Here is a 22,950-nt window from a genome sequence, read left to right on the forward strand (position 1 = left end):
GGAGTGTGGGGATCCCACGGGATGAGCAGAGTCACAACATTCATAGGAGTACATGAACTTATTAGGCTAAAGCCCTATGGCTCTTGCAAGGTAGTGAAGTTCAACCCTTGCTTTCAGGAGCTTGGAACCTTAGGGTGGTTATATTTACTTATCCAGTTCTTTGAACCATATTTGGGGGAATGGCCATTGAGATGTTTGACAGGATACTGGAGTTTTTACCTAAAGGGTAGTATCTTTGGGGTGACAAATTGGTCCCTTGAGTAGGTCATGTTAATGTTACATACCAGGTTAAGGTTTTACAGAGTAGCACAAGCACTTGTGGTTTGGGTGAATTTTGTAGGTAGGGTTTTAGGTAGCATGGGAGGTAGGTGGCTGCGTTGGAGTAATTGAGTAGTTGAAAGGCATGCAGTTAGTATTAGCAGTAAAACCATGAGATTCAGAGGCATGCAGATAAACTTAACTGATAATAAGGTCTTTCCTCATTGCAGCTAATCATGCCCCAGAAGCTAACTTTCTACATTTGCATAAACTGCGCCATGTGGCCACATCAGTTTGCACAGAGTAGGGAAAGTTTTTTGAATGCCAGCTTTATAGTTCACAACCTTCAGGTACTACTTTTCATAGCAACTGATATCCTGATTGAAAAAAACACATACTAACATATATTTTAAGAGTATGTGGGCAATTCTATTAAAATATAAATACATACTTTGTTAAGACAAAGGGAACATTATTATACTCCCTTGTAGTGTTATCCTGCTAACTGCTGGTCATGGATGTCATACATTGATGGTAAGGTTTGTCTGAGCATGTTTGCACAAATAAAAACGTAACCACCAGTGACTTCAAATGTCAGGTAGAGCACTGCAACTAGTCTACCACTGCACAGTCAACCTTTTGAGTAAATACAGCATAAAAAATACACTGGCTGCACAAGCATTCTGTGAGTAAACAGGAGATGCAGAGCCTCATCAAACAGCTACACTAGGATATTTTCAAAAGAGAAAGGTTATCATCAGCAAGTTTAAATGTAAGGTATATCACTGCAAATAGCTACCACTGAAATTTCACCTTCAGGGTAAATATTGTGTACAAAGAAATAAAGTGACAGCATGAGCATTCGAATAACAACAGGCAAACAAATAAATAAGCACATAATCGAGTGAAGCCACACTATATAAAATGACTGTTTTTGTAAGGTGTCCAAACTCCTGCTTTGCAACTACTCTTCTTACAGCTTTATTGCCACTTAAAAATGTTGAATAATTTAAATGTGCCTCATCAGGAACTCATAAACAGTAATTGGGTGATAATACTTACTATGTAGGACCACTAATTTTAGTATGTCAGCACAATTCTGCTTGATACTTAATAGCATTAAACAGCTGGCTGTGAACTATTATTTTAACTGAGCTCTGGCATAGAGACAGAAATTGTGAAAATTTCCCAAGTAAACGCACTTCAATTAGTTGGCTCAGGTGTCTTAAGATGTAGGCAGCAGAAAGATGGGTGTGTCTATCTTGGGGGAAATGTCATGTACTTGCATTTGATCGCTAATGGAGGTTGGGAATATGCAGTGAAGATATTCTCATAACTAGGTATGGTAAGAGACATTCTCTGACTCATCACAGATTTCAGCTTATCCCCACTGCATTTCCACCCCCAAGACATAAACAAGCATGTGCTGAGGAAGGGAAAATGGTTAGGGCGAAACACTCCTTGGTAGGAACATGATGCTGCATCAGGAATCTCAGTCTCCTCACTGGCACTGAGCATGAGTTATAGCATGTACAAGAGAGGAATAAGTATGCCTGGTAGACACAATGGATGAGGAGAAGCCCTGGTGGAAGGTGATGATCTGCTGTGAAGAGGAAACAACCCCCCCCCCAAAAAAAAAGAGACACACAAAACTCTTAATGAGTTGATATACATTTTAATTCAATCTGTAAACCTTAAAAGTAGCACAACAACATTACTGTTTCAGACATTCTAGATAACTTAAATTGTGACTTACTAAAAAAACTAAGTTTGAATATTTTAATATCACTTCTAAGTATTTTATTATAGCATAACAGACTGACACCTACTGACACAGCTTCTCTGCCTCAGCAACCAAACTCTAGGGAGCCCTTTCCTCTTCCCTAGAGGGGAATGAATCCTCTGTGTTTTTGAATAACCTAAAAAATCATACTTGAAACTGCTAAATGTAAATGCGTTCATAACCAATACCCCATCCACTGGATGATAATTATCTCTCTCTCTTTTTCTGTGGTAGCATGATTCATAATAAGAAAAAATGACATAGGACTGTTCATACACACAAGTAAGAAAGCCTCCTTGTGGTTACTCACATGGTAGTAAATTACTTTAAGTGTTCTACTCTGGCCTCTATTCATAAGGGACATGGGTGCCAGACTAAGGTCTAGTTTATGATTTCCCATATAATTGTCAATGTTTCATTTGAATACAGACAGCGATAAACTCTGTTTTATATGGATGGGGAGCCTATTTAATAATATGGGGATCCTTTGGGACACATATCTATATCTCCCGCATATTCTGTTAATGTCACAAGTGAACTTCAAATTCCAGAATCTAGTGTTTCTGCTGCTGTTTGATTTACACATGTGCAACAGATCCATCAGGGCTGGATCTGAGGAAGCCCTGTAACCAGGCAAAGATCCCATCTCAGCAGTCTGTAGGAGACTGAATACAGAGACAGAGCCTTTAGACAATCAGTGTAGGGCAAGTTATTCATGCCCTGAATTCTCCAGGTCATAAACCTTTGTGGGTGTTCCAACTGCTGGAAGTGTCTGGTTAGATACATGCCAAAGGGGGCACTGTATTCAATGATAGGTCCAATAAGGGCTGAGTAGAGTGATACTATAGATTCCTTGAACCTGGATGCCATACCCTTACCTATAAGTTGGGAGACATAGAATGATTTTCCTATTATCTTAGCAGATTGCTGTCTATATATGTTCCCAGATCTCTTACTACTGGGTCGACTCTTAGGGGTGTTTTATTGAAAGAGTAATTAACTTGGGTTTGCATTTCCCAAATGTCATTATAATCATACCTCTCAACCTGGAAACATCAAAAATGTGTACAAAGACCCATGAAAAGTAGGTACAGCTGGCCAAAAATCGGGACACTGATTAACATAACATTTGCATACACAATTATGAAACCCCACCCACCCCAAATGGAATTGTGGGATACCAACACTCAAATGCCAATTGAAGAACGGACAGAATATTAAACACAAAATATAATCAGAACAATAGTGTTTTATTTATATCAGCATTTGAGCTTCTATCAAACTATAAAACTAAAATGCAATTTTCTTTTATAAAAATAAAATTAACTGCTAGGAACACATTATTCTAACAACATCCTAAGTTTATAAGAACAATATTTAAATCTGTTTTGGGTGTTTGCTCCCCATTATTTAAGGCTTTATTCAGATTTCTTGTGTTAGGAAGTTGAGAGGTATGTACACTCAGGAATGTGAATAGTATTAATAAGATTCTATTTTAGTTTAACTAGTACATGGCTCGTGCTTACAGCTGTAGTATAATTAACTGTACAAATACTTGAACAATTGAACATATTAGTGGAGAACTGGAACACTTTCTCGATTTATTATGTCACATACCATGTATTCGATTACTATTTCTTTAAATATTCAATTAGCTGTGGGTGTCATGCAACAGGGCTGGGTCTTCAACATGCAATAAAGAGCTGAAATGAAAGCACCTCTTCTGTACTTGTACATATGTCTGTTACAGCTATCATGAAAACTTATGTTTAACCTGATCTTAACTTACAGATTTGATATCCATCACAGACCATGTGTGAAGAATATTAAAGAGGCCACCACCTCTAGCCTGATATGTAGCCGTCTATCTGCTCCCAACTTACCAAGTATTTGATTTTTTTAACTGTAGAACACTGATCTAAGTAGACCCTTTTACAGGTTTGTCACAGGAGTACAGCAGTGAAAATAATGGAAACAATTATTGAAATTCTTAGTTAAATATGAATGCATGCTATACAATAGCCATAACAATGTAAACAGTAGTCTTGTTACAGAGATCCATTATTACCCTGGGCAATAAGTCTGCAATAATTTTATTTTATTTTTCCAGACAGTGAGATACAAGAGTCTGCTGTTAGCCATCACACACATTCTAACTACTATTTCGACTTGACGGACATCATGTAAAGCAAAACTATCCACAGTCTGATGTGTAGCAATCTTTTAAAAGGCACTCAACTGTCTATCAATTAGAAGTAGATTTTACATGATGTCCATCAAACAGAAGTAGTTCAGTGCCTTCTAACAGGTTGCTACCCTTCAGACTATGGATAGTTTTGCTTTACATGTCTGTCAAATAGAAGCAGTTTGAAGATCACAAGCAGTTAGAAGGCACTCAAAGCACACACTAGGAAGAGAAAGCTTAGTCTCTGAAAATTGTCTTGAATCCAACACGAGCTGATTAAACGTAGCCATTTCCAACTCGCTTTTTACAACTAACACATTTCCTCATTTAAATAAGCTAGTTTTATCTTACAGTGAGTAAAAGCTACTGTTTTACAATCCGTGGACCCACATCTTATGAAGTATTACCATTTCCAAAACAAATTGGAAAAGCAAAACTTCTCTTCAAAGCAACTTAGTCTTTTTGTTTCGTGCACCACTGTAGATGGCCTAAGGAAAATTTAATACAGTTCACTAAATTGAAACATCACATATGCATTACTAACTTATTGATTCCAGTATCACATATTAAAATTAAGCATAAAAACAGAGGTATTTTAAGTACTGCACTTAGCCTGCATTGATGATAATTACTCTAAGAGGATCGTAGCAATGGTGAAAACGAAGAGTGAATGCTGGCCCAAAGGCAATGAACGTGCATCCATAGATATTGCCACAGTTACTGTTATTTAGTTACCACTTATGCTGTAACCCATGTGTCACAATAGAAATTTCCATTTGCTCCCATACAATGCAATAATACCAATGCACAAAAGTAACAAAAAGCATGTCTTCAGAACAGTCAAAAAGCCCTGAAACAACAGTTTTTTTTTTAAATTGCATCTGACTCAGAGATATACTGTCCTTCTCTACTACAAATAATATCAACAAAACACAAGAAGTTCCAACCACAAAGTTATGAAAGCACAGCTCTTGAAGGACTTGCATGAAATTGTAAACTTGTAATGTTTACAATGACATTTTCACATTGTAAATTTGTAATAATGTATGCCCTCAAATCTTTAATTATAAGCACTGTGACTGTCGCACTATAGTGTTTTACGCTTCCAAGCCCACATATTTTACCCACTTGTCAACCATTTCAGTGAAGAAAGTTTGAGAGGTATGATGCCAAATATGAGCTGCCAGGTAAGCACCACCTCTTTTCAAAGTAAGGAAGCCATGAGCGAGCATGTATAGCTTATGTTTAAAGGTATAGAGCAGCAGAAACAAGTTTAAAGCAGCAAAAGCACAGATTAATAGAGATGTACAGTACAAAAATATTTATGGTAGAACAACACAGAGAATTAGAAGAGAGGCCTCCTTGCTATGAGGAGGCACAGTTCTGCCCTCCAAAATGTGCATAAGTTTAAGCACATACATTGTCAGTGACCGAACCAGGCATAGAAATTATCTTAACTTTTTTGTTCACCATTATAGCTGCTGATTTGAAAAATAAACTGGCTCTTAAGATTTCTTTTGTGTTTTATTGTGGCAGTTTCAATTACTTAAACTTTTATTCATTTTTTTTAAAGTTAAAATACTGTGGAATCCAAAAGTCTGGCAAGCAGTCAGGCACTGCCTCAAAAAGCCGGCGATGATGTGATGACATCACCTGTATTTTAACAGAATAAGAAAAGAAATCAGGAATTAAAGGGGCCACTTGGAAATTTGTGGCACCCCATTATTTTACCCTCAAAACTGGTAAATTCTGAGTAATTCAGTATGGTTGAGAGGTATGATTATAATGCATTTTTTGGCATTAAGTTTTAGGCCATGGCTTTGGCACCAGCCAATTGTCTGTGTTAAACCCACTTGCAAGATGTTGGTGTCTTGAAGAAAATCTATAATAGTTCTCAATTTACAGTCATCATCAAACTTGGTGAGACAGAGGTCTTGAATGTTAGGCTTGACGTCCAAGAAGTAGATGCCAAACAAGAACAGACCCAGCACAGAGCCCTTGGATACCCCACTGGTGACCGGTCTCTTGGAAGAGGTGGTCTCACCGATCCTTACTTCTTGGGTCCTGTCTGTGAGCCAGCCAGCAGTCCAGTAAGTTCTGGTAGATTTTACACTAAACCCAGAAAGCTTCTTAACAGTGCCTGAGTGGGGTACTGTATTGAATGCCTTAGCCAGGTCAAAATATGTAATATGCATTATTTTATCCTCATCCATTGCCTTGGTGACCCTCTCAAGACGTCTATTAGGTTAAGTAGGTATGACCTTCCCTTAACAAAGCCAAATTGGTTTGGTTTCAGTGTCTGCCAGTTGTCAGTGGTCCTTATTTATAACTTCCATGATAATTTGTTCTATGGCTTTGCATATTATGTTTATTAGACTGATGGGTCTGGAGTTCCCTTGATCAGTTGATAGTCCACTCTTGTGGAGGGGAATGACTCCTGCAGTCCTTCATTGACTTGAAACATAGCCTGTAGTTGAAAAGTGCCTGACGTGGTATTGATAGGTCATGTTTTAGACTATTCAGGAGGCAACCAGGGATGTTGTCGGGACCCATGGAGGCAGTGTTCTTGGCTTTAGTGAGTGTTGCCAGCACCTGGTCTCTGCTGATAGCTAGGAGAATTATGTTGGACAGGATTTCACCTGATGGAGATGGGGGGTAGTTGGGGGGTGAAGTTTGAGTTGAATTTGTCAGCTGGTAGATTTGCTATGTCATACTGAAAGTGAAGGTGTGACCATTCACCACCAGTTCAGTACACTGCTGTGTGTTACTTCTATGGTTCCAGACATAGCTGATGAAGGCCTTCTGATTGTCCTTAGCCAGTGAAGCTATTCTGACCTCATATTTGATCTTGTTGGACTTAATTATACCTCTTAGTTACTTGTTTAGTTGTATAAGAGAGCACTTTTGTTTAAGGGGCTTGCTCTTCCTGATTTTGACTACGAGTTTTCTTCTTTTATTATGTACCCTGTTTAGATGAGGATCCCACCAATGGAGTTTGTTTTTTGTGTTTGTTTTGGGTTTATTTCTGGTAGGTACGGAAGCTTAAATGCAGCCATTCACGTGTTTGTATAGGGACTCTGAGTAATTCTGCATAGGTAACTGAGGTGTCAGTGTTGGAAGTTGACTTGAATTTTCACAATCCGTCACTTAATAGGCTTTTCTTTGAATAGGTTTGTCTTTGAATAGCTCTTACTGCTACTGGTTTAGATGAATTTTCTGGGTTGATTTTTTTTTTTTACTTCAAAGCCTCTACTAACCGTATAACTCCTGTAAGAAATACAGTGCTCTACAAGATCCTTAATTTATTAGTGAGGATTTATTCAAGTATCTCTCGATTACCAATTTTCTGCAACTGTTGTTAGCATGAATTTTTTCTAATTCTCATGTAATAATTTTATATATTTTCTCAAATGTTGTATTTTATAATTTTTATAATTTTGTATATTATAATGTTGTTGTAATTTTATAATGCTGTACTGTCTTGGAGCTTTTCTCCCCAGGACTCCATTGAAAATAGGCTCCTCATGGCCCAATGGACCATCCTGGGAATCAAACTGCAAATAAATAAATAAATAAATGAGACAACTTTGTGATCCAACCTCACTAGTGATGATGTGACATGGGTGGGGGGGGGGGCTCAATTCTCTCCCATGTTTGTGAATATCAGCTCTAGTATGTTTGATCCTGATTGGAGCTTTTCAGGATGTTTGCATTTTAAGTCCAAGAAGGGCTGTGGCAGTGAGTTTGAGGCAGTTTATGTTTCCCAGTCTATAGATGTGTAGTTAAAGTCTCCCATGGATATGGTATTTGGTTGGATGGTGAACACCTCTAGTAGGTTTAGTTAAGAGTCATAAGACTCTAGGGACATAGATGGTGACTTGTAGCTAGCCATGATATGGTGAGTGGCCTTATCTGTGGTGACTTGTACATGGATGAGCTTCATGGTATCATCCTGTTTAAACAATCTGGAGGCATGTTTGTTGCTAATGTACATCAAGACACCCCCTCCTTTCTCCCACATCTCTGCTGTTATTGGACTAAATACATAGCAACTTTCCGAGTTTATAAGAGCAATATTTAAAATCTGTCCCTATTTTTAGGCCTTTGTCTCCCCCTTATTCATGGCTTTGTCCAGATTTCTTGCATTAAGAAGTTGAGAGGTATGCCCCAGATAGGCAGCTTACCACTATCTTCTCCTTGTCTAACCTGGTGAGTGGGGTATCTGTGTGTCACACAATGGAGTTCCTCATTACAAGAATATTAGGTAAAATACATGCTTGCCTTATGGTCTTTGCTCTTGGGGACCATTGGGTGTAGGGTTATGTGAGATGTTTGGTGTTGATTTTGGTGTGTGTTTTATTGATGGCTGAGAAGCAGTGTTGCCATTAGGTGACTTTGGAGGTCTTTCAGATTTGGGAAGTTTTTTAAATGCCTCAGCATAAGACAATCTGTGTGTGGTGAGCAGTGTGTGTATAAGGGATGTAGTGTGTGTATTCCTGACAACCTTATTTGTATGGGAGATTTTTACTGTCAAGGAGTGGAATATTTATAGCTTTTGCATACAGTGTTATTTTCTTCAATGGTTAACTGTTTATCTGAAAACATGAGACAATTTCTACATTGCCGTAGGATGCCCACATCTACTAAGCTGGCCACAGAGACATTTGGAAATTGTGTGTCCACTTTATATTGTCCTGTAACATGGTGGGCTGTTTAGGATTAAGGATTGAGTTTTAACAGGGATCTCCTAGGGTAGTCTCTAGGGTTAAGGGCAAGATGTTATATACTATATAGTGATAGGATGTGGTAGTGCTGTTCAATACACAAACTAGTTTCCAGGGTTAACTGCAAGATATTATGTAATGTTTGGCTATGGTAGTGCTGTTTGATGCACAAGCTAGCTGCTCTTAGCTTCTTTCTTCACAATGCCACATAGTTTAACAGGTTTCATATCTAATCCTAATTTTGTTGGGAAATTTTACTGTCTAGGCATTTGCTACTATACAGGCCACTACTAACTGGCATAACTGCTGCTGCCCACTGGGCTGCTTTGTGCAAACTTGCCTGATTATAACAGAGAAAAAAGTTTAAAAACTGACTCTTGTGCCCCCTGGTCAACAAACAACCACATTTTGATCTTTTTCAAGTGTTTTTCAGCCTAAAGAGACCAGGAAAATACCTTCTGCCACAAGATGGATAATCCGGGAATTTTTTTAATGTAAAAGCACAGTAAAAGCAGCTGCTAAGTGCAGATTAAACAATACACAACTAAGTCCCTAGGTAATTTGGCTTTCTGCAAGGTGATTTGGAGGTACACAGAACTAGAAAAGCCAACAAACAGAGACATTACGATTTTTGCTACCAAATTAAATGTATGCTTTAAAATGCTCGAAACAGTAGTAATCACTGTATAAAGCAAATGCAAGTGCAGTAAAGCCAGAAAATATTCTTACTTTAGCTTGGATGGCTCTGGATGCAGTTGAAATGCTGGAAAAGCATTGCAGAGTTTTCAGTAAGTGAAAAAAGAGACTTGCAAATTTATCTGATTTATAGTAGAGAAAAAAGCCTGTAAACTGAGTCCTCCACTCTTGAGCCAATAAACAACCACATTTTGAGCTTCCTGCAGTGTTTCCCAACTCAAGAGAGACTGGGTAAATACCACAAGATGAATAAATCTAGAATTTCTTAATGTAAAAACACAGCAAAAAAACAGCTCGCAAGTGCAGATTAAAGAATAAGCAACTAAATCCCGGGCTAATTCCCCCTTCTGCGAAATGTTATAAGCACATAAGGTCATAGCTTATCAATGACCTGCAAAACAAATCTACTGATATTCCAAGGCATACCTCATACAGCACTGTGTAGATGCCTCATCACCAAAGTCTGCCAAGTTTGTGAAACAGCCTGCATGTGTGTAGTAACGTAGCAACTCTAATAACCACAAAGAAAACTAAATAAATGTATAGGATGCACACACTTCCTGATATCTTCTTTTAATCCTTATCTTTACTTGCCATTGATGCTAGTAACAGAGACCTTAAGCACAAGTGATAACAGCAGTCAGTTAAATGCAATAAGCTGCATTTGGGACAGGGTCCTTCCTCTCTCCTGCAGCAAATGGATGGCCCATGCCTTCTGCTTTCCTTTGTTATTCATATGACATTAAGTTCTGAGCCTGCCATTTCCACTGAATACATTTATATCAGTTATCATTGTTGCCCACCTTTGGTCTGAACTCCTGGTTGCTGCCACATCCTACAATTCCCATCTGTGGCTGCAACATTCAGGAACACTTCAATCCTCTGTTGAATAAATGTTACTTTTTTTTCTTATGCTTGCTTATTGTAAAACAGGAAGCACACATACACAACTATTACAAAGTAGAAAACTTTCCACAGGCCTAACCTATATGCAAAGCATTATTTACAATGAGCACTCACACCCTTGAATTAGCACACCATTAATATGGCAGCATTATATTTACTGTTAATCACTGAGTATGAAGAACACATATAGTAAAATGCAGGTACTACATCTAACTAAACTAACTAAAGTGTGTTCTTACATTAAGAAGACTAGGCCTGCAATTCTAGCGGCAGTAGAAAGGTCAACTGGTCTGTCCAAGTTGGGGAAAATACATGGCAACTTAAACTGACATGTTGTAGCTAGTTGGTGCCTTTTTACTTTTGGCCTATCAAAGTGTGTTTTTTACATTAAGAAGTCTGGTACTGCAGTTCTAGTGGCAGAAGAAAGGTAGCCTGGTCTATCTGAGTTGGGAAGCCTAAAGTAAGATTGTTTAATCATCCAGGGTGCTTATTACTTGGTTTAGTCACTTTTGGGTCTACAAATTTGACGTGCTTCCTCAGCTTTTGGCTCAGTTTCACAGAGCTCAATGGTTTGGCATGCACACCTGCATTTTCAGAATATTTGGCTTGCATTTGGTGCCATCCGGGCTAGGATAAATAATTTAAAATAAAATGTTGCACTTTTCTAAGCTTTTTCTGAAGACTGCTGCTAAATTTGTATTTTATTGCACTTTCCTGCATTTCATCACCCTAAAATGTATTTGATTTTCCTTGGTCTAGCTGCTGTTAGTGAACTTTCAACCCACCTTAAAGTGTTTATTCTTCATTGCTGGCTTGTTTGTCTTATAATCACCTTGTAATTGCTCATTGTAGCTTGTTTGATTTGCTTCTGGTACCTTTTCACTTTTGGCTAATTAAAAAGTGTTTTTACATTAAGAAGACTGTGACTGTGATTCTAATGGCAGTACAAAGGTAGCCTGGTCTGTCCAAGTTGGAAAAAACACAGGTAGGCTTAAAGATAGATCATTTTATTGGCCAGAGGTATTTTAGTTCATTTTATCACTTTTCTTTGAGTCTATAAATTCTGCTTCTTATTGCACAGTGGCATTTAGCAGTGCCTTGTAAAGATACAGGTAACTTAGAAACCTATAAAACTTCCCCCTAACTTTATCCACTACTAAGTTGTGCAAAGAGTAATTTGGTTGCTGAAAAGCGCTGCTGAATGATTTCTATCATACATAGTCTAGTTGTAGTTTCTAACCACACAATGCCCAAGCTAGTCTGGTGTACCACCCCTTTGCAGTTCACCTAAAAAAGATCTGATACCATAGATGGGAATTGTTTCAATTTCTCTGTTGGCAGCTTGGTAGATATGGGCCTCCTGCAATAATCTAGTAATTGTCTTATGTTCACTGACAACCAACTTATCCTTAGAGAAATGAATGCAACATGTGAGTTAGATGCAATTATACAATATCACTGAAGGCAAGACTCTCACACAAAAGTATTCAAGGTAACAATCGAGTTACCAGTAATATAAACATTGCACCCACCGTGCATAGTACTGATTCAACATAGAGACCAACATTTGGTGAGGCATTTAAAAGCAACCTTCCTAAATTCCAAATACCTCCAAGACATTTTTCCTACAAAAAGAATCATCAGCAACCACAAAATCACTCTGCCAGAACATCCAACACAACACATACAACCACACCCTTTGGAACCTCAACTACAAATCCTGTAAGGCAAGCCAACATACTATCCAATATGTTAATGATAGGAGACTCCATTGTGAGATATATAAATGTCCCACTCATCAGCCTGAATAAGGAGAAAATCATGGTCAGTTGTCTATCAGAGGCCAGGATCTACCAGATTACCCATGCTCTCAAGATATCAGACCACAGGTACCAGTATGTCTCAGTCATAGTCCATGTGGTGTAACTGACTTAAGGCTTATCTCCCTAGACTATAGTGAGAGAGACATTATGGAGTTCTCAGACTGTTTGACTTGGGCTGATATGTACCTAGTATTGAGTAGCATTCTGCCTTTCCATGGATGATTCCAAAATATGAACAAAAGATGACTGGCTTCAATAATTCACTTAGTTTCTAGTGTCACTCCAAGGGGGGGCAATATTTGTCAGCATGGGAAGACATGATCAACAGCTCATGTTGTTTGGGAAGGATGGCCTAGACCTGTCCCATTTAGGTTTCTGGATACTGGTTAAAACAGTGTCATCCCCAGTAATGCCATTTTAGGCAATACCAATTTGACAAACCTTACACTGTAGCAAAACAAACCCAAGGGAATCTAAAGGTGTTAATGCTCAATGTCAGGAGCCTAAACAAGACATTCCATTCCCTCCAGGCTCTCCTCCACCTGCTGAATGTGGGCATCTGTGCAGCTACTGAGATGTGATTTAAAGTCATGAAGAGCACTCTGGCAGGGCAGGGCTAGAATGTGTTCCACACATTCAGGCCAGCTACTATATAGGTAGGAAAAAAAAAGGTGGAGGTGTCTCAATCTGCATCAACAACAAACTCACCTCAGTGCTAGTCAAACAGGTTGACATGCTTGAGCTTCCCTATGTCTAGATTTCAACAGGCAAAGTCCCATGTCATATCATTGCAAGCTATAGGTCAACCTCTATGATCCAAGTAACTCATAACTCATATCTGGATTTCCTGGATGCCCTTAGCATTCAACCCAATACCATATTCATGGGTGACTTCAACTTCCCCACTATAAACTGGGATACTTACATGACCCCAAATGTACAGACCCAGAGATTCCTAGACTTTGTAAATGAAAACAACTTGGAACAGATAGTCCATATTTCCACTATGAGTGCAAACATATTTAACATGGTGCTCACAAATGTGTGAGAACACTGTACCCCTCCTAGTGTACTGTCCTCTCTGGTAAGGTCTGATCACAAATCTGTCTCCATCATAATAAAAATCAGTTCTGTGACCCCCTAGCTAACCCTGTAACATTTAGGAACTATTCTAAAGCAAATATTATACTACTTAGTGATAACCTATCAAAATTTCAAGCCCCCCCCCACCAAACCCTGTTGGAATCCAAACAGGTTGTACAACAAAAGAAAAAAATTCATAGCCAAGATTAGGGCAGAGGTAGGCTGTAAATATTTCCCTAGCTTACATATACCCACTAAAATAACCCCTAGGTCACATAAACTTGCGGGATATAATTGGAATACTTGGCTATGCATATAATGGCCCTATTAGTTGTTAGTGTAGTATACACCTGCGAACCTATAACCCACATCTTCACCTTGTACTGATACTAATTCTTCATATCTGTTACAAGTTTCTACATGTACGCTTTTTGTTACATGTTCATGTACAGGCAACATCTCATCTAGTCTATTTTCATTTTGTATATCATATTCAGCAATATCACTTTCATTACTATTTTTTTCACTATTGCACTACTTTGCATCAGTGTTTTCTCTTTCTATTAGGCCACCTTTCTTCAAAGTCACAACTGAACCAGAGATGCAGTTCCTTAATATATTTCTTACAAATGATTCATAGAACGCCCTCTTTCTACACATTGTTTATAACACCTTTTGTCACAAATGTGAAATGTCCAGACATTTGGATGTTATTGATTTGTGCCTTTTTTTCAAAAACATTTTTATTTTGTTTTCATTATAAACATATGCAAATGTACATATAACAAATACAGTAAAACAATAACAAAACTATTTACAATATTTGCATTCATCCATGATAAACAATCATTTTTTCCATGAGATGTTATCAGTATTTGTTCAAAAGGTTTTCCAATTTTTGCCATGCTACTTTTTTATGAGTAATTTTATGAGTTCTATAACATATGGTTTACAATTATTTTTTACAAAAAACTTTTGCTAAATTAATAAAATCTTTAAACATCAAATCTTGTTTACTTTTCCTGTTCAAAGTAATAACTTTTCTGGCAATTGCAAGAATTGACCAGAGTAACTGAATCTGAGATTTAGGTATTACATTAGGTATAGGAACATTGAATAGGATTAGTGAGCTAGAAATATGACAGTTATCAGACCATAAAGCATTTACAAAATATCTGAAGTCTTTTCAGTATTGAACAACATTTCTACATTCAATGAACATGTGAAACCATTTGGCCTCTAGTAATTCATCACAGTTCCAACATTTACTTTCACTGTTTTTGAGTATAAGATTTATTTTATATGGAGTATAGAAACTCCTATTCATAAATTTCCATTTATACAATCTCCAATATAACGAAGAAGACGTAATATACGTAGAATTCAATAACATTTTTTTAGATTCATCAGATATTTGTTCTCCATTAATCTTTACATAGTAATTCCAAAAAGCTGAGTCAAACTTTAGAGTGTCTTCTCTTAGTATCTTATAGATAGGTGAGATACTTAATTTTTGATTATCTGTCTTTTCAAGACACCTAATAAAATGCTGAATCAAACTAGGTTTAAATTCAGTCTCTAGGTTGATTGATACTCTCATTTTGTTTTCTATAAATTGCAATGAGTGTATAAATAACGAACTGTCTTGACTATTATTAAAACTACATGAAAGGAGTTTAGTGGTTTAATACTCTTATTTTCAATAAACTGGTACCAGAATATCAAGTTATTTTCCTTTAATTTTTTCAACGCATTGATGTTGAAAGAATCTAGGCAATCAGGGGAGTATGCTATAGGAAATATAAGAAATTGAAATTGTCGAATGTTGTAATTACAATCAATTATATTTTTAAAGTCATTAAATATTTGATTAATGCCATAAGAAAAATTATCAAAGTTCTTATTAAATTTCAAGTGAAAGCCAATGAACTCTACTTATTCCATATTGTTCCTTAAATTGACTTTCTATAGTTCTGACATCAGTTATATGATTCTCATGTATTGTTTTCCAGCCAGATATATAGGTAGGTGTGATCCAATGTAATATTACATTAATTATAACTGATTTGGAATAAAGATCTAAGCTAGGGAATGCTATTCCATTACTGTTCCAAGCTCTAATGTGCCATTTATATGTAATCCTAGGTTTTAAGGGGAACCATACAAATTTAAGTAGCATGGAATCTTCTTCTTCTTCTTCTTTCGGCTTTTTCTCGGTTAGGGGTCACCACAGTGGATCACCTGTCTGCTCATGATTGGCAGTGGAGTTTTATGGTGTCGAGTTGCCAGCCTGGCGCCCAAACTTCCACAGAAGGCACACACTCACACCTAGGGACAATTTAGAGTGTCCAATCCACCTACAGCATGTCTTTGGGATGTGGGAGGAAACCAGAGCACCCGGAGGAAACCCACGCGACCACAGGGAGGACATGTAGACTCCACACAGAAGGCACCCCAGCTGAGAATCGAACTGGAGAACCTCTTGCTGTGAGGTGGCAATGCTAACCACTGCACCACCGTGGCTACCCTTAAGTAGCATGGAATCTAATTTTTTAAATAAGTTTTTGGGAGGGGGTAGTATCAATGACTGTATATAAAAGAAAATTTTAGGTAAAATTATCATTTTAATTAAAGAGAGCCTATCCTCCATTGTGAAGAACATATTATTCCATTTTTTTTATTAGTTCACTAATGGTGGTTATTAAATTACTGTAATTTAGTTTAACAGACTCTATCCATGTACTCTTTATGCTACCATCCAAATATTCTAATACATCATTCTCCCAATTAGATAGGCTATTCTCTCTTAGGTTTTTAGTGAACTTTTTGTTAATTAGTAATGTTTTGGATTTATTATGATTAAATTTAAACCCTGAAATTCTTTCAGACTTGCTTAAGGTATTTATAACATCATGCAAAGAACCATCAATATCACCCAACATTAACAACATATCATCAGCAAATAATTGTATCTTAGGGCAATAGTCCTTATTAATTTGAAAGTCTTTTATATTTTGCTTGTTTCTGATATATGTAGCAAAAGGTTCCATTGAAAGAGCAAACAATAATGGTGACAAAGGACAACTTTGTCTAGTTCCCTTGAGGATTTCTAGTGGTGAGGATAGACATGATCTGATTTTCACAAAAGCTTGTGCCTCACTATAAATTTTCATTAATAAGTTGACAAAATCTGAAGAGAATTCAAAACCAATCAGAATTCTTTGTAGATAAGATCAACCAATAGAATCAAAATCCTTTTCTATGTCTAGGCTGATAATAGTTGTTTTTTTGTATTTGCATGATATGTCTATTAATGATAGTAATTTAATAATGTTATCTTGCACTTTCCTATGAAGAATGAACCCTGTCTGATCATTATGTATTAGATTAGGTAGTATTTTCTTTATCCTATTAGCTAATATTGTCATGAAAATGTTATAATCAGTGTTTAGTAATGAAATTGGCCTATATGAATCACAAGATTTGAGGTCCCTACCTTGTTTTAATATGGGGGAGATAATTATTTCCACAATGGGGGCATTAAACATTTCTGCTTAACCATAGTAAAGGCACTCATCATTTTCTTTATTATATATTCAGGAAAAATCTTATATAGTTCAGGAATTATTCCATCCAGTCCTGGAGCTTTATTATTTTTTAATTTTTTTATTTGCTCTTTCACTTCTGTTAGTGTGATTTGTTTATTTAATGTTATTTTGTTGCATTGACATCTTAGTAGTTATATTTTCTTGAATGAAAATATTTATTACATTATCTGTCTCCAAGAGTGGTGTGTTATTATTTATATCTTTATAGTAATTTTTGAACACTTCTAATATGCCCATTAAGTTAATTGTAGTCTTAACTGAACCATCACTTTTATATTTAATCTTAGTAATAAGATTTTGATTGTTTATGTTTTTGGATCTTATCGCAGTTTTATGTAGATATTTGGGATTTACAGCATAAGATTGTAATTTCAAAATTTCCAGGTTTATGGCTACCTTATGATTCAGAACTTATAAGTATTTTTGATTTAACTTAGTAATTTCATTATGTGCTACTTTGCTGTTTGGTTTTGCATCCATTTTTATCTTGTCTATGTTTTTTTGTAAGTCTAAAAGTTCTTTGTCTCACTCTCTCCTTTTTTATGGTACCAAGGTTTTATTTTACCATATATATAAACTTTAAAGGTGTCCCATAATATAGTATCATTCACTTCACCATTATCATTTGTTTCCATAAACATGTCTATTTCTTTCATTATCCATTCCCTAAAGTCATTTAACTTAGTTATGTAAGCAGGAATTCTCTGTAGAAATTTTAAATCATCTGTATGTATAGTTAATGTAAAGTTTATAGCATTATGGTCCAAAAGTAGACAAGCCGTTATAGATACATCACTTATTTTTGAGTATATATTATTTGATACAAAGACCTTATCAATGTATGTTTGTGTGCCAAAATGATATGAATAGTGAATATAGAATAATGTTCTCTTAGAACATGTATATCTTTAAGGTTCATCTGGTTTGTAAAGTCATTTAACTTCTTGGCTTGAGATATTAGTTTTATTTTACCATTTTTAGAAGTATCATTGACTGACAATAGGCAGTTAAAATCACCTGTTGCTATAATTTCCCCTTTGGCATTTAAAGTAATCAGGTCCAGATATGTGTCAGCATATTTAGTACTTAGTCCTGGTATCCAGTATGTATTAATTAAAGTATAATACTTCCTACTGATTTCCAAAATATCCATGCTTAGCATCCCATCTTTATCTGAAATTGTATATATAATTATTGGCATAGTATAAGTATTTTTCCATAGAATAAGAGTGCCCCTTCTCTTAGTCTTAAAACATGAATCAGCCAGAATGGTATAGCCATTGAATGAGCATTTTTGTAGATATTTATTTTAATAGATGGGTTTCCTGTAAAAAGATGATCTGGGCTTTATGCATTTTGATATATTTAAGCAAACTAGCTCTTTTGACATTATTGGTCAAACCATTAATATTTAATTATAAACATTTATAAGCCATTGCCTATTATTACTAACTGAAAGACCTTTCTTCCATGTTGACTTGAAATCTACTGAAAACTTACTTATCATGGATGCATAACGTGTATTAAGCAATACTTTAAAAAACCCCAAACTATTTACAAATATATATATGAAACATAAAGTTTCTGGTTTAGTTAAAAACTTAACTAAACCATCCATCCACCACCTCTCCAATACCAAATGACACAAATTATCCATCTCTGCTTAGAATATAGTATAAAACAAATATAAAAAGAAAAGCATTATGAAAGCAAATAAAGAAATCTGAATCCATGAAATATACATTAGAATGAGAGTGTCCAATATATCTGAAGCTATATGAATATGTCACATATGATAATAGCACCTCTAATACGTAGATATGCCAGAAATATACATCAGATCAAAGTATGTATAAACATTAGAAGCTGAAGGTTAAGAAAATTGTCATTATTTCCAAGAGTTTTCAAGAAACATCAGATAATTTAACCATTTTGTCAGTCATCTATCTAAAATTTTTCATGTAAGGATCTGTTGAATATATATATATATATATATATATATATATATATATATATATATATATATATATACATACACACAACACTTATTGCAACATAACTATTATATTTTGCAATTATACACATATTGCCCATATGTATTAACAATATCTATGTTGACGTCTTTCATCAGGAAGGGGGAAGAGAGAGAGGGGGCCTCACAACCCTCTGTTTAGTTACTAAAATTTAGTTATATAACATGTCGGATGTTAATATGTATAATGAGTTTTCTAATGCAGCTCCTAGTTCACTTGATGTCATTTAGTTACTAATAGTGTCATTGAATCTGCAGAATGTACACATCTATAAGAGACCATAGGCATTTTCAAAGGAATTAAACACTTTTAGCAGAACTAATTATTTATCATTTAAAGTATCTAGTGAAGGATAACAGAATTTCAAGGGGAAAAGAATTCTAAGTACAACCATTTAACAAGTTCAAAAGGTCAAATGATGTCATCACTGTTGTTCCCTCAAGCTGCAGCTTCATAAACGTGTTAAAAAGTATCTAAATAGGCTCAGAAGTTGTCTCTAGTGAAGAAATAGCATTTTCGGCAGGAAATTCAGATCTTGAAGCTTTTAGAGCTTACAGAAAGCAAAAAAAAAAAAAAAAAAAAAAAACACTCAGTCTGCCTTGTCAGTGCATGTCATGAATCTCCACAATGAGAACAGTCACACTGACTACCAGTTTCCTCAAAAAAAAAAAAACAATCAACATCATGAAAAAATGAACCCTTTCATATAAAAATAGCTATTTAGAAGTAACAACAGCTGCCTCAAATCAGAAATCATATAATAACTCATTTACCCACCAGTTAACCAGGCCAAAGAGAGAGAGAAAGAGAAAAAAAAAAGAACCTAGTATATATATATATATATATATATATATATATAAACCTCACCACAACGATAAATAGAACATGCTGGAGGGATAGATTCCTGCCCCAGAGACTCCCCATGCTTTGGAACAGGATTCCAATCTACATTAGGCAGAGCCCCTCACTAACACTCTTCAGGAGAAACCTTGACGAGTGGATGGGAAACAGAAAATGTACCCCGGGGATCACTGCAGTGGCTCTGCTGGACAGAGGCACAGGGAATTAATGGCTCTGTTGGACTGAGGCACAGGGAACTAATCTAAGGGAGCGGTAAAAGCCAATGCATTCTGGCTTGGCTTATAGATGCCCTCGGGCAGATAGCCTAGTACTTACCTATGAACCTATGAACCTTTGTATATATAAACCTTATATTTAGCTATCTGTAAAACACCATTAATGTACTGCATTAATGTTTAAATGTATCTAAACAAAGAGTCTAAAGCATCTAGTTAGAAACACTAATCAGAAACACCTTGTTACCCCACCACTGACCCACTAGAAAAAATGCACTTTGGTATTAAGTCGAATTATACTATTACTGAAGAATTAGAAGAGATACATCATTTGTAGTTATTTAAAAGGGAAAAGTATGTAAAGTACTTTTAATAGAGAAAAGAGAGAAAAGGAACATTGGTAACAAAAAAAATTGGAAGAAAGAAGATAGAGAGAGAGAGAATGTTATTTCAATACTTAGTACTATATGTAATTAGAAGAAGTAGATATAGAAAGAAAAAGAGAAAGTTAATAATAAAAATGATGCACATTACCTTAGCATAGAGACTTTCCAGAATCAAATATATTATGATTCATAAAACAAAGCATTTAATATTAGAAGGAATTTATGTATTTGTCCTTCAGTTTCTTAGTTTTGTTTGCTCCTTCCTTCACAGACCATCCATTTTTTGTTACCTGTCTCTTCAAATTCTGGGATGAGCATTCCATTTCTTCTATGTCCTACAGCATTTTCTTCTTTTGGATAAATTCTACTGCTTCTTGTAGGGAATCAAAGATCTTCACTCCTTCTGGCAAGTTGATTTTTATTCTTGCAGGAAAAAGAATTTGAGCTTTAATATTGGCTTTTTTCAAGGACTTAATTAGAGGAACACACTCCTTTCTCTGGATACGACTGTAGAGGTGTAGTCATTGTCAAAACGAATAACTTTTTCACCCATCTTGATAGGGGAACTAGTCCAAGCTGATTTCAGCACTAAATCCTTGTCTTGCAAGGAAATAAATCTAACTATTATAGACCTGTGGTTAGATGAACTGAGAGTTGAAGCTGGATTTGCCAAGGACCAATGAGCCCTCTCAATTCCAAAAGAGAGGGAGTCAGGCATATTTAGTGCTGATGAAAGCCACTTACTGAGGAATTGAATCATGTTAGCAAACTCTTCTTTCTCATGAATTCCATATAGTTTTATGTTATTCCTCCTTGATCTACTTTCAAGGTCTTCCAGTTCCTTAATCAGCCTGGTGTTTTGTTTCAGAAGAAATTCATTATGATGTTCATTTTCTGTCACTTAGTATCTAGGTCAGTTACTGTTTACTCTAAGGCAAGAATCTGTTCAGATTGTTTTTTTTTACTATTCCATTTAGAAGATCCAGTGGTTTACTGCATTATTGTATGATAATATCCATTTTGTTTTCAGATTTGTCCACTTTTAGTGACATTTCTTGGATGTTTATTATTATAAGATGTCATTCTTTCTTCAGTACACTCCCCTGGTATGGGTTCTTTGAGTTGCTCATCTTGAGATCTCCAGCAGAAAACTTCTTGACAGGATTAATTAAAAAATTCTCCTGACTATGTATTGATTTTTAGAAAATAATAAAGAGTCTATATTAATCTAAGTTTTAGTATACATTTAGTTAGATTTTTCTAAAAATTAAACTAGAGTTCCTGTCAGGATATTAAAATCTAAGCAGAGCTATGGATTTCTTCTGCTGTCAGACTGGCATCTTGGCCACACCCCTCAATTTGTGCCTTTTTGATTAACATCTTACTTCTATTAGCTAATCTATGTAGATGTTTGAAGTCATTGCATCCTCTTCTTCTTCTTTCGGCTTTCCCGGTTAGGGGTCGCCACAGCAGATCACATGTCTGCTCATGTTTGGCAGTGGAGTTTTATGGTGTCGAGTTGCCAGCTCGGTGCCCAACCTTCCACAGATGACACACACACACACACTCACACACACACACACACACACACACACACACACACACACACACACACACACACATGCACTCACACCTAGGGCCAATTTAGAGTGTCCAATCCACATACAGCATGTCTTTGGGATGTGGGAGGAAACCGGAGCACCTGGAGGAATGCGCACAACCACAAGGAGGACATGCAGCTCCACACAAAAGACACTCCAGCTGAGAATCGAACCGGAAAACCTCTTGCTGTGAGGTGGCAATGCTAACAGCTGCACCACCGCGGCTACCCTTTGAAGTCATTGCATAACTGTGCAATTTTATTTTTCTAAAGCTATCTGTACTTTATGCATTAAAACTGTTTGATATTTTTCATTAATTATTTAATCACTTCAGTATTATCTAATGTTTTTGTTTGTTGTTCAAATCTCAGTTTGTGCATTTTGTTTTGTATTTCTAACAACTCTTTATCCCACTCTTTCATTTTATTACTAGCCCATCTTCCCATTCTATCTTTAATATGCATTTTAAGGAGTCCCGTAGTATGACTTTACTAACCTGATCATTATCATTCAAAGATAAACAAAATCTCGATTTGTTCCTTAAGGTAACTCTTGAATTCTTTTAATTTCATCATATATACTGGGATTCTATAAAAAATCTAAAATTTCCTTATATCCATTAATACATTAATACTTAGTACATTATGATCAGATAAAGGACAAGGAATGGTTTCAAAATAATTCACTTTATTAAGTAAATCAACAGAGGCAAAAATCCTATCTATTCTAGTTTGCATCCCATACACATAAGAATAATGGGTGAAGAACGACTTATCTTCTGCTTTTTA

The sequence above is a fragment of the Protopterus annectens genome, chromosome 6.part0 (assembly GCF_019279795.1).
Source record: "Protopterus annectens isolate FY-2018-M chromosome 6.part0, PAN1.0, whole genome shotgun sequence".
NCBI classification, from domain to species: domain Eukaryota; kingdom Metazoa; phylum Chordata; order Ceratodontiformes; family Protopteridae; genus Protopterus; species Protopterus annectens.